Source organism: Trachypithecus francoisi, unplaced genomic scaffold, assembly GCF_009764315.1.
Source record: "Trachypithecus francoisi isolate TF-2019V2 unplaced genomic scaffold, Tfra_2.0 Lachesis_group2, whole genome shotgun sequence".
Lineage (NCBI taxonomy): Eukaryota > Metazoa > Chordata > Mammalia > Primates > Cercopithecidae > Trachypithecus > Trachypithecus francoisi.
The window spans coordinates 17,013,822-17,028,209 of NW_022681465.1; the positions used below are offsets into that span (position 1 = coordinate 17,013,822).

The window sequence follows — 14,388 nt, forward strand, 5'->3', positions numbered from 1 at the left end:
CTTCACTACAAAAGAGTTGAGATGCTCTCTCCAGGGAATGTGCCAGCTGCTACTCAACCCTTAAAACTCAGCTCACAAAGTCACGTCTTCCAGGGGCAGGAACCCTTCCCAAAGATACTACTCCACTCACCCCACCCAAGCTCCCCCTAAGCACTGGGCTAGATGCCCACTCTAGGATTCATTCCTAAGACTGTTGGGGAACCTATATAATGTTATAAGGGTCTTTCTCTTGGTGTCCTTCCTATCCACAGTTGGGAGAATAGTGGCTCCTTGCGGGAAGGACTGTGCTTTAAAATGAGTATCCCCAGGCTGTCTCACAGCATGAATGAATGAATGAATGAATGGATGAAAGAAACATCCTTCTGTAATCCTTATGGGGAAAGTCAAGCATGTTTGTAACTTATGCCAGTCCAGTTCTTCACCGTTAATATCATTGCTCCCACCTCACTTCCCCTAGAAAGAGTCTAGGTGTAAATTAGTTAATATTGTGCAGTGTTGTTGTATTTCACAGATTTACACGCTTAAGGCTCTGAGCCATTAAAGCTTGTGTCCAAGGTGGCAAGGAAAGTGAAGATGGAATCAGGAGAAATACCAACAATCCCAGGCACCAATCAAAGTGCTTAGTCAAATGGGTCCTGCAACCACTGGTGTTCAGATGCTGGAGCAGAACAATTACAGTCATTATGGTATTAATCTGCACACAACATCTCTGCCAGAGAAATTACCAGGGAGATTGTTGAAGTGAGAGTGTGGGTGTGACTTTGTTCCCAGCATCAGCCCAGCCACTGATACCTTGGGCAACCTTGCCATGTCATTTCAGGAGTCACTTTCCATATCAGCTCGTCAGTTATAACAAATGTGCCACACTAATGCAACATGTTAATAATAGGGGCAAGTGAGGGTGAGGGGCTAGGAGTCTGTGAACACTCTGTGTACTTTCTGCCCAATTTTTATGTAAGCCTAAAACTGTTTTTTTAAAAGTCTACTAATTTTTTAAAAGTCATTTTCCTGACAATTAAGAAGATATTGTTAATAATTGGCCCCCAATTTGACTCACAAAGAATCGTGAGCCAGATCCAATATGTAAAGTTTAGATTTTACTGAATCATTTTATTTCTTCAAAAAGCTTACATCATAAGTTAACAGGGTAAAAAAGTTTTTTTAAAAAAAGCTTACATCAATGTTTTATAAATGTTGATCCCTAGATCACCTTATCAGTTGCTAAAAAGAAAAAAAAAGAAAACTGACTCCGAATCTCTGTGGCAAATTGATTACCTAAAAATTTGCATTTTTTATTTCTTTACCTGTGGATTATATTGAAAGAATTTACATTTTAGTAAGCACCCAAATAACCAGTTCAGAGTTTGCGAATCGCCACTTTAGGTTATCAGAATTCATCAGCTTTTCTGTATATCCCCATATTCTCAAAAAGGTGTAAGATAAGCTGTGGCAGCAAGACTCTTACTTGCTGAACAGCAAAATGCATGTTCTAAATAAGATATCTAACCCTGAAGTATTTGGGTTGAATCAGTTGTTAAAAAGCAGCATGTTAAATTTATAAGGGCTTTGACAGGATTGGACAGAGACTGGGAAGCATTTTAAATCAATAGATTTCTAAGAATATCCACTATTGTTACCATTTCTTAAAATTTAAGTGCTTCCTCTGAGAGAGTTGTGCTAACCACTGGACAAAGCAGTTTAGGCTAAAACGATTAAACCCTGCCCTCTGAGAAGTGACAGAGGCACAAGCATGGTAATAATAGGAGGATGAGTGCGTTTCTGTGAGGCAAAGGTCTGTCTCAACTCTCTGTCCTGTCTTCCAGACTAGCAGAGTATGACATTTTCAAAATAAAACACCCCAAAAGCTCAAATTAAATTATCTTATTTAGTGGCATACATTAATCCACAATCAACAAAATTTTAATACTGATTGGATCATTTCCCCACTGAAAGGGAGAGTTGCATATGTATATTTGTGAGTTAAGTAGTAACAATCTTCTGTTTTTGTTCTCTACCAACAGTTGGTTTCTTTTTAGTTGAAACGGGTTGTCTAATTTCCTCTGTGAATTCAAATTGAGTTCCTTTTGTTGCTGCTGCTGCTGCTATTCCTTGTCTTGATGTGTCTTGGGGTGTAGGGTCTTTTCCATTATCTTTTTTTTAATTATTATTAAATACTCACCCCTTAATTGCCCCTGTTAGGATAATGGCTTAATTACTAGTTTCAGAAAGGGAAAGTTCTCAAAGTTTCTTTCACACAAATTAGAAGTTAATAACTGACAATTCTAAAGTCCTTTCATGCTTAACTAAACGGCAGTCCATGCTTTGGGCTCACCCTTTTGGATGTTTAAAACATCAAATGTTTTTGTCTTCTCAAAAAAACAAAAGGGAATTTTTTTTAATGTGCTTTAAATTTTTACACAAGTACTTCTTTTATTTCTCCTAACTTAGAATTCAGAAATCCTCAAGAGAATTTTTTTCTGCTGAAACTGAAAACAACTGTAGGTGGTTTCAACAGAACAAATTTTGGGGAAAATACCTGAAATGTTTCACATTATAATAGAATTAAGTACAGAAGAATAAACGTAGAACTAAAATGGGGATAAGACACTGGAAGAACTCATTTCTGCCAGGAGTCATATTTCTCTACAAGATGAGCTAGGGCTAGGATGTCATTCACCTCATCAGAAAGCCTGTGATGGACAGTTAATTCTAACTAAATCCCCATCACTTCAAACTACAGCAAGAATGCCTCCTGCAGGTGATATCCTACAAAAATCATGGAGTGTTAGTTTCACAAATTAATCAGTTTTCATGTTTGGGGCTGGTCCTATTGCATATAATAAAAGTACAAAAATCCCTGAAACCCTGAAAAGCTCCCTAATGACTAAGCCCACTTGGAGCTGTTTGACATTTCGCTTTCTCTCTCGATGTTTTTGTGCCTTTATGACCCTCTCTCTTCCATTACTCCAGGGTGGCTCAGAGACTGACTGCAAAGTTTATCATCTCTCTACCATTATTGTTAGTCACAACATGTTTGCCACTTCCAAACCTTGTGTCCTCCCTTATTCCTCTTGCTTGCATCTTCAGCCTTTCCCGCTCAGTATCCAAGCCAATAAACATGATTGTGTCGGCTCTGTTTGGAAACAGCTGCTCGTTAACCCAATTGCTCTCTGAACTACTGGAGCATCTCTCTTCAAATGCCCAACTTTTCACTGCTGTACTTCATCCTCCAAGCAATCAACCCTTACACCCCTCATGATCTGATTTTTGTCCCCCATCCCACTCTCTTGAAAGTCACTGTAACCTCAGATCTCAAATTCAACACCCTGTTCTCTAATTTCACTCTCCTTGACATCCCCTCTTTAAAAATTCTCTAACTTCTTAGCTTCAGAGCAAGCTTCATAGGTGTGCAACCCATATAGTTAACTGCACAGAGCCCTAAGCGCCTCAGGCATGGTTTAATATTCTGTTGTTCCTATCTTAAAATTATTTTTTGCATTTATTTACTTATTTTTTTGTTAGGCATCAGATGACAGCAAATACAACTTTTTCTTAATAGGGTGAATGAAGAACTAGTATTTGATAGGACAACAGGGTGACTATAGCAACAATAATTTATTGCATATTTTTAAATAACTGAAAGGGTGGAATTATAATGTTCATAACACAAAGAAAAGATAAATCCTTGAGGCGATGAATACCCTGATCACAATTACAAATAATGCAATGATTACACATTGTATGCCTGTATCCACACATCACATGTACCCCCTAAATATATGCATTATGTACTGATAATAATAAAAATGAAAATAATTGCCGGGCGTGGTGGCTCATGCCTATAATCCCAGCACTTTGGGGCCGAAGCGGGCGGATCACGAGGTAGGAAAATCGAGACCATTCTGACTAACACAATTAAACCCCATCTCTACTAAAAATACAAAAAATTAGCTGGGTGCCTGTAGTCCCAGCTACTCGAGACGCTGAGGCAGGAGAATGGCGTGAACCCGGGAGGCGGAGCTTGCAGTGAGCCGAGTTTGCGCCACTGCACTCCAGCCCGGGTGACAGAGCGAGACTCAGTCTCAAAATAAATAAATACATACATACATACATAAGTTTATTTTATTTTCTTGAGACCAAGTTTCACTCCTGTCGCCCAAGCTGGAGTACAATGGCTTGATCTCCACTCACTGCAGCCTCTGCCTCCTGGATTCAAGTGATTCTCCTGCCTCAGACTCCGGAGTAGGTGGAACTACAGGCGCCCGCCATCAAGCCCAGTTAATTTTTTGTATCTTTAGTAGAGACAGGGTTTCACCATGTTAGCTAGGCCGATCTCAAATTCCTGACCTCGGGTGATCCACCTGCCTCGGCCTCCCAAAGTGCTGGGATTACAGGCATGAGCCACCGTGACTGGCCTGAAAAGTTTTCAATATGTATATTTACATTATTTAAAAATACAAAACGCTTCATAAATTTGTGTGTCATCCTTGAGCAGGGGCCATGCTCATCTTCTCTGTCTTGCTTTAATTTTAGTATATATGCTGCCAAAGTGAGCACAAAATAATTTTTATTTTAGAGACAGAGGGTACAGTGGCACAATCATAGCTGACTGCAACCTTGAACTCCTGGCCTCAAGAGATCCTCCCACCTTGGCCTCCCAAAACACTGGGATTACAGGTGTGGAGCCACTGCAATGGCCAATAATTTTTTTTTTTTTTTTTTTGAGACTGAGTCTCACTCTGTCACCCAGGCAGGAATGCAGTGGCATGATCTCCGCTTACTGCAACCACCTCCACCCCCTGGGTTCAAGCGATTCTCATGCCTCAGCCTCCCAAGTAGCTAGAATTACAGGCACCTGCCACTATGCCCAGCTAATTTCTGTATTTTTACTAGAGATGAGGTTTTACCATGTTGGCTGGGCTGGTCTCGAACTCCTGACCTCAAGTGATCCACTCACCTCGGCCTCCCAAAGTGCTGGGATTACAGGCATGAGCCACCACACCCAGCCTAATATATATATATATATTTTTGTTTTGTTTTGTTTTGTTTTGTTTGAGACAGAGCCTTGCTCTGTCGCCCAGGCTAGAGTGCAATGGTGTGATCTTGGCTCATTGCACCCTCCACCTCCTGGGTTCAAGTGACTCTCCTGCCTCAGTTTCCTGAGTAGCTGGGACTACAGGCACATGCCACAACGCCCGGCTAATTTTTTGTATTTCTAATAGAGACGGGGTTTTTGTTAATCAGGATTGTCTCGATCTCCTGACCTCATGAGTTGCCCACCTCAACCTCCCAAAGTGCTGAGATTACAGGCGTGAGTCTCCGCGCCTGGCGCTTTTTTTTTTTTTTTTTTTTTGAGACAGAGTCTGGTTCTGTGGCCCAGATTGGAGTGCAGTGGCGGGATCTCGGCTCACTGCAAGCTCCCCCTCCCGGGTTCACACCATTCTCCTGCCTTGGCCTCCAGAGTAGCTGGGACTACAGGCGCCCGCCATCATGTCCGGCTACTTTTTTCTGTTTTTAGTAGAGTCGGGGTTTCACCGTGTTAGCCAGGATGATCTTGATCTCCTGACCTTGTGATCCGCCCGCCTCGGCCTCCCAAAGTGCTGGAATTACAGGCGTGAGCCACCGCGCCCAGCCTTTTTTTTTTTTTTTTTTCCAGACAGAATTTCACTCTTGTTGCCCAGGCTGAAGTGCAAGGGTGCACAATCTTGGCTCACTGCAACCTCCACCTCCCGGGTTCAAGCAGTTCTCCTGCCTCAGCCTCCCGAGTAGCTGGGATTACAGGCGCCCGCCACCACGCCAGGCTAATGTTTTGTATTTTTAGTAGAGATGGGTTTGCATCATGTTGCCCGGGCTGGTCTCCAACTCTTAACCTCAGGTGATCCCCCTGCCTCAGCCTCCCAAAGTGCTGGAATTACAGGCATGAGCCACTATGCCCAGCCAATATTCTTAATAATTGTTGAACAAAGGGCTCTGCCTTTTCATTTTGCACAGGGTGCCACAAATCATGAAGCTGGTTCTTTTTAGCTTTTGTGACCCTCCATTTGTCTGGCTCTCCCATCTCTTTGACCACTTTCTCCCCCCTGCAGGCTCCTCTTCTCCTTCTCCCTCCAAAGTATGATGGATCCCGAGCACGTGTTCTTCCCCCCATTCTTATGTTCTCACCATTAATTCTCTGTACTTCACCTGCCATATCTTCATAAATGATCCCCAAATCTATAACTCAAGCTGTAAGAAGTCCCAGCCACAGGCCAGGCACAGTGGCTCATCCCTGTAATCCTAGCACTTAGGGAGACTGAGGCAGGTGGATTGCTTGAGCTTAGCAGTTTGAGACTAGCTTGGGCAACAAAGAAAAACGCCATCTCTACTACAACAACAACAACAACAACAAAATTAGCCAGGTGTGGTGGTACATGCCTGTTAGTCCCAGCTACTTGGGAGGATCACTTGAGCCTGGGAGTTGGAGGTTGCAGTAAGTGGAGATAGCACCACTGCATTCCAGCCTGGGCCACAGAGACAGACACTGTCTCAAAAAAAAAAAAAAGAAGGAAAAAGAAAAGAAGAAGAAGAAATCCCAACTACGTTTCCAACCATTTGTTGAATTTTTCCTAGTGAGGTTCTTCTCACACTTCAAAACCTTCTTCACTCTCCCATCAGCTTCTATCAACTTCCCTATATTTATTAATGGAATAGTCATAATTCAGTCACCGTAATGAGAGGGTATCTGTCTTTCAGAGCTGCCTTAAATATTTTGATGATCTTATACACATGCAAGTCTATCCCCATCAAAGCCTTCCTTGCTGTATATATGTGACTTTGGTTTTATTGATCAATACCCTCATTCATGGGTTTAATCTAGGGAACAAACTATGAGGAGACCAGGGAGACTCAGAGAATCAGTTTCAGTGGCTCAGGTCATGGCAGAGGTATGTTCTCATAATTTTTAAAATCAAATTATGTACATCTCCAGGGATCCCACCCACCCAAAGGGAAGCAATACAAAACAAAACAGAAATAATATGCACTGAAGAGCAATACAAAACAAGAGGGTGGTCATCCAAGAAAGTTGGGACTAAGATTCATGGGGTTCATCACAGGTCCAATTTTATGCAAACTCTTGTTAGTGAGGCTTTGTTTTCCCCACTGAAAATTGCCTGAAATCACCACTATTAATTTTGCTTCTGGAATGCGTTGAGAATATTTTTGGATTCTTTATTTCCAGAGCTTCCATCAAATGCAAGTGTGTGCTGCTGAAGTATTAGGAAAAATCAGTTAAGCGCACAGAGTTGCTTGTATAAGAATATCCAGGACAAAATTGTCTAGAAAAGTTAAAAACCTGGCTGGGCGCGGTAGCTTACGCCTGTAATCCCAGCACTTTGGGAGGCCAGGACAGGCAGATCGCCTGAGGGTCAGAAGTTGGAAACCAGCCTAGCCAACATGGTAAAACCCCGTCTCTACTAAAAATACCAAAAAAATTTGCTGGGCCTGGTGGCGCGTGCCAGTAGAGGCAGGAGAATTGCTTGAACCCAGGAGGCAGAGGTTACAGTGAGCCGAGATCGCGCCTTTGCACTCCAGCTTGGGCGACGAGTGAAATTCTGTCTCAAAAAAAAGAAAGAAAGAAAAAAGAAAAGTTAAAAACCTGGACACGATCTAAAAGCCTCTCAGAAGGAGATTGGTTAAGCAAACTATGGTAAATGTGCATAGTGACATACTGTTTGTGTTAGTTGTCTGTTTTTGTGTAACAAGCCACCTAAAACTAAGTGGCTGAAGACAATGACTTGTTATTTCTCACAATTCTGTGGCTTGATGGGGCTTGACCTCTGTGCTGTTATCTGGGCTCTCTTGGGTGACTTCTGTCAGTTAGCTGCTTGACTGTATCTTGTGATCTAGGACGGCCTCCCACACAGGCACAGGAGCTCACGGGGATGCTTGGATAGCTGGTTCACTCTCTCCACGTGGCCTTTCTTTACACCATGACAGTCTCAGGAATGCATTAGGGTGACAGCAAAAGCTGCAAGACCTTTGGAGAACTTGTACAGTTGCTTCTGCCATATTTAATTGATCAAAACCTGACATAAAGCCAGCCCAGACCCCAGACCTCAGACCCCAGACTCTTTTTTCTTTCCTTTTTTTTTTTTTGAGACAGGTTCTCACCCTGTCACCCAGACTGGACTACAGTGGCCTTCCGGTTCAAGCGATTCTCCTGCCTTAGCCCACCTTACCTGGCTAATTTTTTTTTTTTTTTTTTGTATTTTTAGTAAAGACAGTGTTGCACCGTATTGACCAGAATGGTCTCGAACTCCTGACTCAAGCAATCTGCCTGCTTTGGCCTTCCAAAGTGCTGAGATTTCAGGCGTGAGCCACGGAGCTTGGCCCAGATCCCAGACTCTCTTGATGGAAGGAATTGCAAGGAATCTGTGGCCACTGAGGGGAGAGGGAAGGATAAAATTCACATAACTCCAAATTTACCATTCTCAAGTGTACCATTCAGTGGCATTTGGTACCTTCACAGTGTTGTACAAGCATCACCACTCTCCAGTTCTAGAATATTTTCATACTTCCAAAAGTAAACCAATTCTCATTACTTCTCTGATTCCTGTCAACCCCTAGCCTCCATTAACCACTCATTTGCTTTCTGTCTTTGTGGATTTGCCTGTTCTGGATATTTCATGTGAATGGAATCATGCAATAGGTGACCTTTTAAACTGGCTTCTTTCATTCAGTATAGTGTTTGCAAGGTTCATCCATGTTGTAACTTCATTCCTTTTTATTACCTGAGTAATATTCCATTATATCAAGCTTGTCCAATCTGTGACCCAAGATGGCTTTGAATACCACCCAACAAAAATTTGTAAACTTTTCTAAAACATTATGAAATTTTTTTTTTGCAATTTTTTTAACTCATCAGCCATATCATTAGTGTATTTTGTGTGTGATCCCAGGCAATTTTTATTCCAGTGCAGCCCAAGGAAGCCAAGATATTGGACACCCTTGCATTGTATGAGTATAACTCATTTTTAAAATCCATTCATCAGTTGATGGACATTCGGGTTGTTTTGCCTTTGGGGCTACTGTCAATAGTGCTGTTATGAACATTCATGTACCTGTTTTCAATTATTTGGGGAATATACCTAGAGGTGGAATTGCTGAATTACATGGTAATTCTATGTTTAACTTTTTGAAGAACTGCCAGACTGTTTTCCATTGGGGCCATTTATTTTATTTTTTTTTTTTTGAGACGGAGTCTCCCTCTGTCACCCAGGCTGGAGTGCAGTGGCCGAATCTCAGCTCACTGCAAGCTCCGCCTCCCGGGTTCACGCCATTCTCCTGCCTCAGTCTCCCGAGTAGCTGGGACTACAGGTGCCCGTCACCTCGCCTGGCTAGTTTTTTGTATTTTTTAGTAGAGACGGGGTTTCACCGTGTTAGCCAGGATGGTCTCGATCTCCTGACATCGTGATCCGCCCGTCTTGGCCTCCCAAAGTGCTGGGATTACAGGCTTGAGCCACTGCGCCCGGCCCATTGTGGCCATTTTTAATTGAATATACTATCAAACAGCAAAAATGATTAAATATATCTATATTAATGTGGAGGTATGAATATGTAAAAAAAAAAAAATTACAGAATGACATGTTTCATTGGTACCTTACAGAAATGTTTAAAAAACAGTGACTTCGACCAGCCAGGCCAACATGGTGAAACCCCGTCTCTACTAAAAATACAAAAGTTAGGCCGGTCGCAGTGGCTCACACCTGCAATCCCAGCACCTTGGGAGGCCAAGGTGGGTGGATAACCTGAGGTCAGGAGTTCGAAACCACTCTGGCCAACATGGCGAAATCCCATCTCTAGTAAAAATACAAAAATTAGCTGGGCATGGTGGCGGGTGCCTGTAATCCCAGCTACTCAGGAGGCTGAGGTGGGAGAATCACTTGAACCTGGGAGGTGGAGGTTGCAGGGAGCCGAGATCGTGCCACTGCCCTCCAGCCTGGGCAACAGAGTGAGACTCTGTCTCAAAATAAAAATAAAAATACAAAAATTAGCCAGCTATGGTGGTGCATGCCTGTAATCCCAGCTTCTCAGGAGGCTGAGGCAGGAGAATCGCTTGAACCCAGGAGGTAGAGGTTGTAGTGAGCTGAGATCATGCCACTGCACTCCAGTCTGGGCAACAGAGCAAGATTCTGTCTTAAAATAATAATAATAAAATAAAATAAAAATAAAAACAGTGACTTAAAGCAGATATGCTTATTTTTCTCTCACGAAGGGTGGAGTGCTTGGCATGGTGTCTCATACCTGTAATCACAGTAATTTAGGAGGCCAAGGTAGGCAGATCATCTGAGCCCAGGAGTTCAGGACCAGCCTGGGCAACCTAGTGAGGCCTCATCTCTATTTATATAAATTAAAAATGAATAATTGATATGATTTGACTCAGTGTCCCCACCCAAATCTCATGTTTAATTGTAACCTCCAGTGCTGGAGGAGGGGCCTGGTGGGAGGTGATTACATCATGTGGGTGAACTTCCCCCTTGCTGTTCTTGTGACAGGGAGTGAGTTCTCATGAGATCTAGTTGTTTGAAGTGTGAAGGACTTCCCTGTTCACTCTCTCTCCTGCTGGTCGTGTGACCCCTTCACCTTTCACCATGATTGTAAGTTTCCTGAGGCCTCCCCAGCCATGCCTCCGGTACAACCTGTGGATCTGTGAGTCAATTAAACCTCTTTTTTTCATAAATTACCCAGCTGCAGGTAGCTCTTTATAACAATATGAGAATGGACTAATACAATAATTTTTTTAAAGGTTGGAGGACAGGGGTGTTCCTTAAGGTACTCAGGACACCAGCTCCTTGCAGCTTTCTCACCAGTATTCTGGTGTGGCCTTCAGCCTCACCCATCAGGAAGGCAACCTTGCTTCCTCAGCAGCAGGGCGTGGCACGAATAAGGAAGGAGGAAAAACGAACCTGCCTGCTATCTTAGGGACAATTTCAAAACCTCTTTCTTTTGTAAATTGTCTGATCTTAGTATGTCTTCATCAACAGTGTGAAAATGGACTAATACAGGACCCTAATCCATTCTGACTGCTATCCTTAGAAGAGGAGATTTGGACATACAGAGAAACACCAGGGATGCTCATGCACAGAGGAAAGACCACATGAGGATGTAGTGAGAAAGCAGCTGTCTGCAAGCTAAGGAGAGAGGCTGCAGGAGAAATCAACCCTGCTGAGACCTTGATCTTGGACTTCCAGCCTCCAGCATTGTGAGAAAATGAATTTCTGTTGTTTAACCCACCCAGTCTGTGTTATTTTGTTATGACATCCTTAGCAAACTCATACACAGAGTCACAAAAAAACTCCCAAAGAAAGCTGTACTTGAACCAGGGCTCAGTGGATGAGTCAGAGTCCACCAAACGGCGAAGACAGGAAAGCACATTCTAGGCACATAGCATATGGAAGGACCCAGAGGTATGAGAAGCATTTTCAGCAAAGGGTACCAAGTTCCCAGCGATGAAGGCAGAGAGTGTGTGGGTGGAGTCATAAAAGACCAACTGGAAAGTTTGCTTTAAACTCCCATTCAACTGGTTTACAATTAGTAGTATGCTGGTAAACACTGGAGAACTGACTCTTTGGAGAGGTTAGCTGTGATCTACAACAATTACCAGTTTCTCTGGTGTAAATACGGTCACCATGGCTGATTGGTTTTTTATTTTTATTTTTTTTATTTTTTGAGACAGAGTGTCTCTGTCATCCAGGCTGGAGTGCAATGGTGCGATCTCAGCTCACTGCAACCTCCGCCTCTAAGGTTCAAGCAATTCTCCTGCCTCAGCCTCCCGAGTAGCTGGGATTACAGGCGCCCGCCACCACATGGGCTGATTTTTGTACTTTTGGTAGAGACGGAGTTGACCAGGCTGGTCTCAAACTCCTGACCTCAAGTGATCCACCGGCCTCTGCCTCCTAAAGTGCTGGGATTACAGGCATGAGCCACCGCATCCAGCCCACCATGGCTGATTTTAAGCTACCAACAGGATTCACCAAACACAGACTTGGTAAGCAAGCTCAGTTAGCACACCATTATTTCTTTCTTATTTTTTTTTTGGTCTGAGACGGAGTCTCGCTCTGTCACCCAGGCTGGAGTTCAGGGGCACAATCTTGGCTCACTGCAAGCTCCGCGCCCCGCCCCCCACCCCGGTTTCACACCATTCTCTTGCCTTAGCCTCCCGAGTAGCTGGGACTACAGGCACCTGCCACCACGCGCGGCTAATTTTTTGTATTTTTAGTAGAGACGAGATTTCACCGTATTCGCCAGGATGGTCTTGATTTCCTGACCTCATGATCCGCCTGCCTCAGCCTCCCAAAGTGCTGGGATTACAGGCATGAGCCACCGCGCCGGGCCAACACACCATTATTTCTTATTTTCACCATAATAATAACAGTAGAGATAAGTAACCTCAAGTGCATAGATAATAGTAAAATGTACTAGAATAATTTGGAAACAATGCATTGTAAGTATTTACTACCTTTGATTTTAATAGAATGTATTTAATTGTAAGTTTATGTAACTTAATTTTGAAACATGGCTATGTTTAACAACTGGCTTATAAAATTCCAGAAAACTTAACCATCTGCTCTCGCAGTTGGTATGATGCGTACCCCTGTTTACATCTGCTATTTATTTTTCACATCTGCTGTTTTTTTGAGACGGAGTCTCGCTGTGTCGCCCAGGCTGTAGTGCAGTGGCCTGATCTTGGCTCACTGCAAGCTCCGCCTCCCAGGTTCACGCCATTCTCCTGCCTTAGCCTCCCAAGTAGCTGGGACTACAGGCGCCCACCACCACGCCTGGCTAAATTTTTTTGTATTTTTAGTAGAAACAGAGTTTCACTGTGTTAGCCAGGATGGTCTCGATCTCCTGACCTCATGATCCACCCCCCTCGGCTTCCCAAAGTGCCGGGATTATAGGTGCGAGCCACTGAGACCGGCCTACATCTTCTATTTCACAGGTTACTGTACATGCCCTTCACAGGTTTAGACTCAACAAATGAAGTAATGCATAACCAATTTTTCATGTAGCTGAAGAGATTACACAAATGCACACACACATAAAAGGAGCTTGAGGTGATTGCTGAAGAAGATAAAAGATTGTGGGCCTCAGAGGAGAGGGCATCTCCATGGTGGCAGTGGTAGTTTTGACCATCCCAGGGCAGGAGAGATGCACTTGAGCCTTCAGGGAGAGAAGAAAGGGTAATTTTGGGAATTCAGAAGAGGATAAAAAGGTGTAGAGCTCCAGAGAGGTAGGGAGAGAGGAGACTGTGAGATGGAGAGGGGGTCAAATGAGGGAGTTTTCTGTTTCTTTTTTTAATTTTATTTTTGAGACAGGGTCTGGCTCTGTGGCCCAGGCTCTAGTGCGGTAACACAGTCTTGGTTCACGGCAGCTTCCACCTCCCTGACTCAAGTAATCCTCCTGCCTTGGACTCCTGAGTAGCTGGGACTACAGGTTTGCACGACCACACCTGGCTAATTTTTTTTTTTTCTTTTCTGTAGCTATGGGGGTTTCGCCATGTAGCCTAGGCTGGTTTTTGTTTTGTTTTGGGTTTTCTTTTTTGAAATGGAGTCTCACTCTGTCACCCAGCTTGGAGTACGGTGGCACGATCTCAGCTCACTGCAATCTCTGCCTCCCGGGTTCAAGCGATTCTCCTGTCTCAGCCCTTTTAGTAGAGATGGTGTTTTGCCATATTGGTCAGGCTGGTCTCGAATGCCTGACCTCAGGTGATCCACCAGCCTCAGCCTTCCAAAGTGCTGGGATTACAAGCATGAGCCACTGCGCTTCACCTACCAGATCTTTTTGAGGCTGATAAAGCACTCTGGGACCTGCCTCCTGCCTCTCTCTCTTCCAATCCCCACCCATAACCACGTTGGCCTCCCGGTGCCCAGAGCACAGCAGCCGTGCAGCTTGATCCTATCTCAGGGACTTCGCACTTGTGTTTTTATCACCTGTAGTGTTTGCTCATCCTCCACTCATCCCCATTCACTCTGCATGACTGCCCTGTAGCTTCACTGAGGACTCAGCTCACATGTTATCCCATCAGTCTATCTAATTTTGCACTGACACATCAGTCCTACTTACTCCCACCCCACCTGATGTTCTTCATAGCATTCATCACTCGATGAAATGATCTTATGTATACTTTTTTTTTTTTTCAGGGATCAGCAAACTGAAGCTCAAGGGGCTGATTTGGCACAAAGCCTGTTGCTGAAATGAAGTTTTATTAAAACAAAACACTTCCATTCATTTCCATATTGTTCAAGACTATGTTTCTTTCTTTTTTTTTTTTTTTTTTTTTTGAGATGGAGTCTAGCTCTGTCACCCAGGCTGGAGTGCAGTGGCCGGATCTCAGCTCACTGCAAGCTC

General features: G+C 43.7%; 1 non-coding gene across 1 annotated transcript; it reads right to left on the minus strand.

The window, feature by feature from the left end:
* Positions 1-4,450: 4,450 nt before the first annotated feature.
* On the minus strand, positions 4,451-4,557 carry LOC117066153. The gene has a single exon (XR_004430154.1). It is a non-coding gene; the product is annotated as a U6 spliceosomal RNA (small nuclear RNA).
* Positions 4,558-14,388: the final 9,831 nt, after the last annotated feature.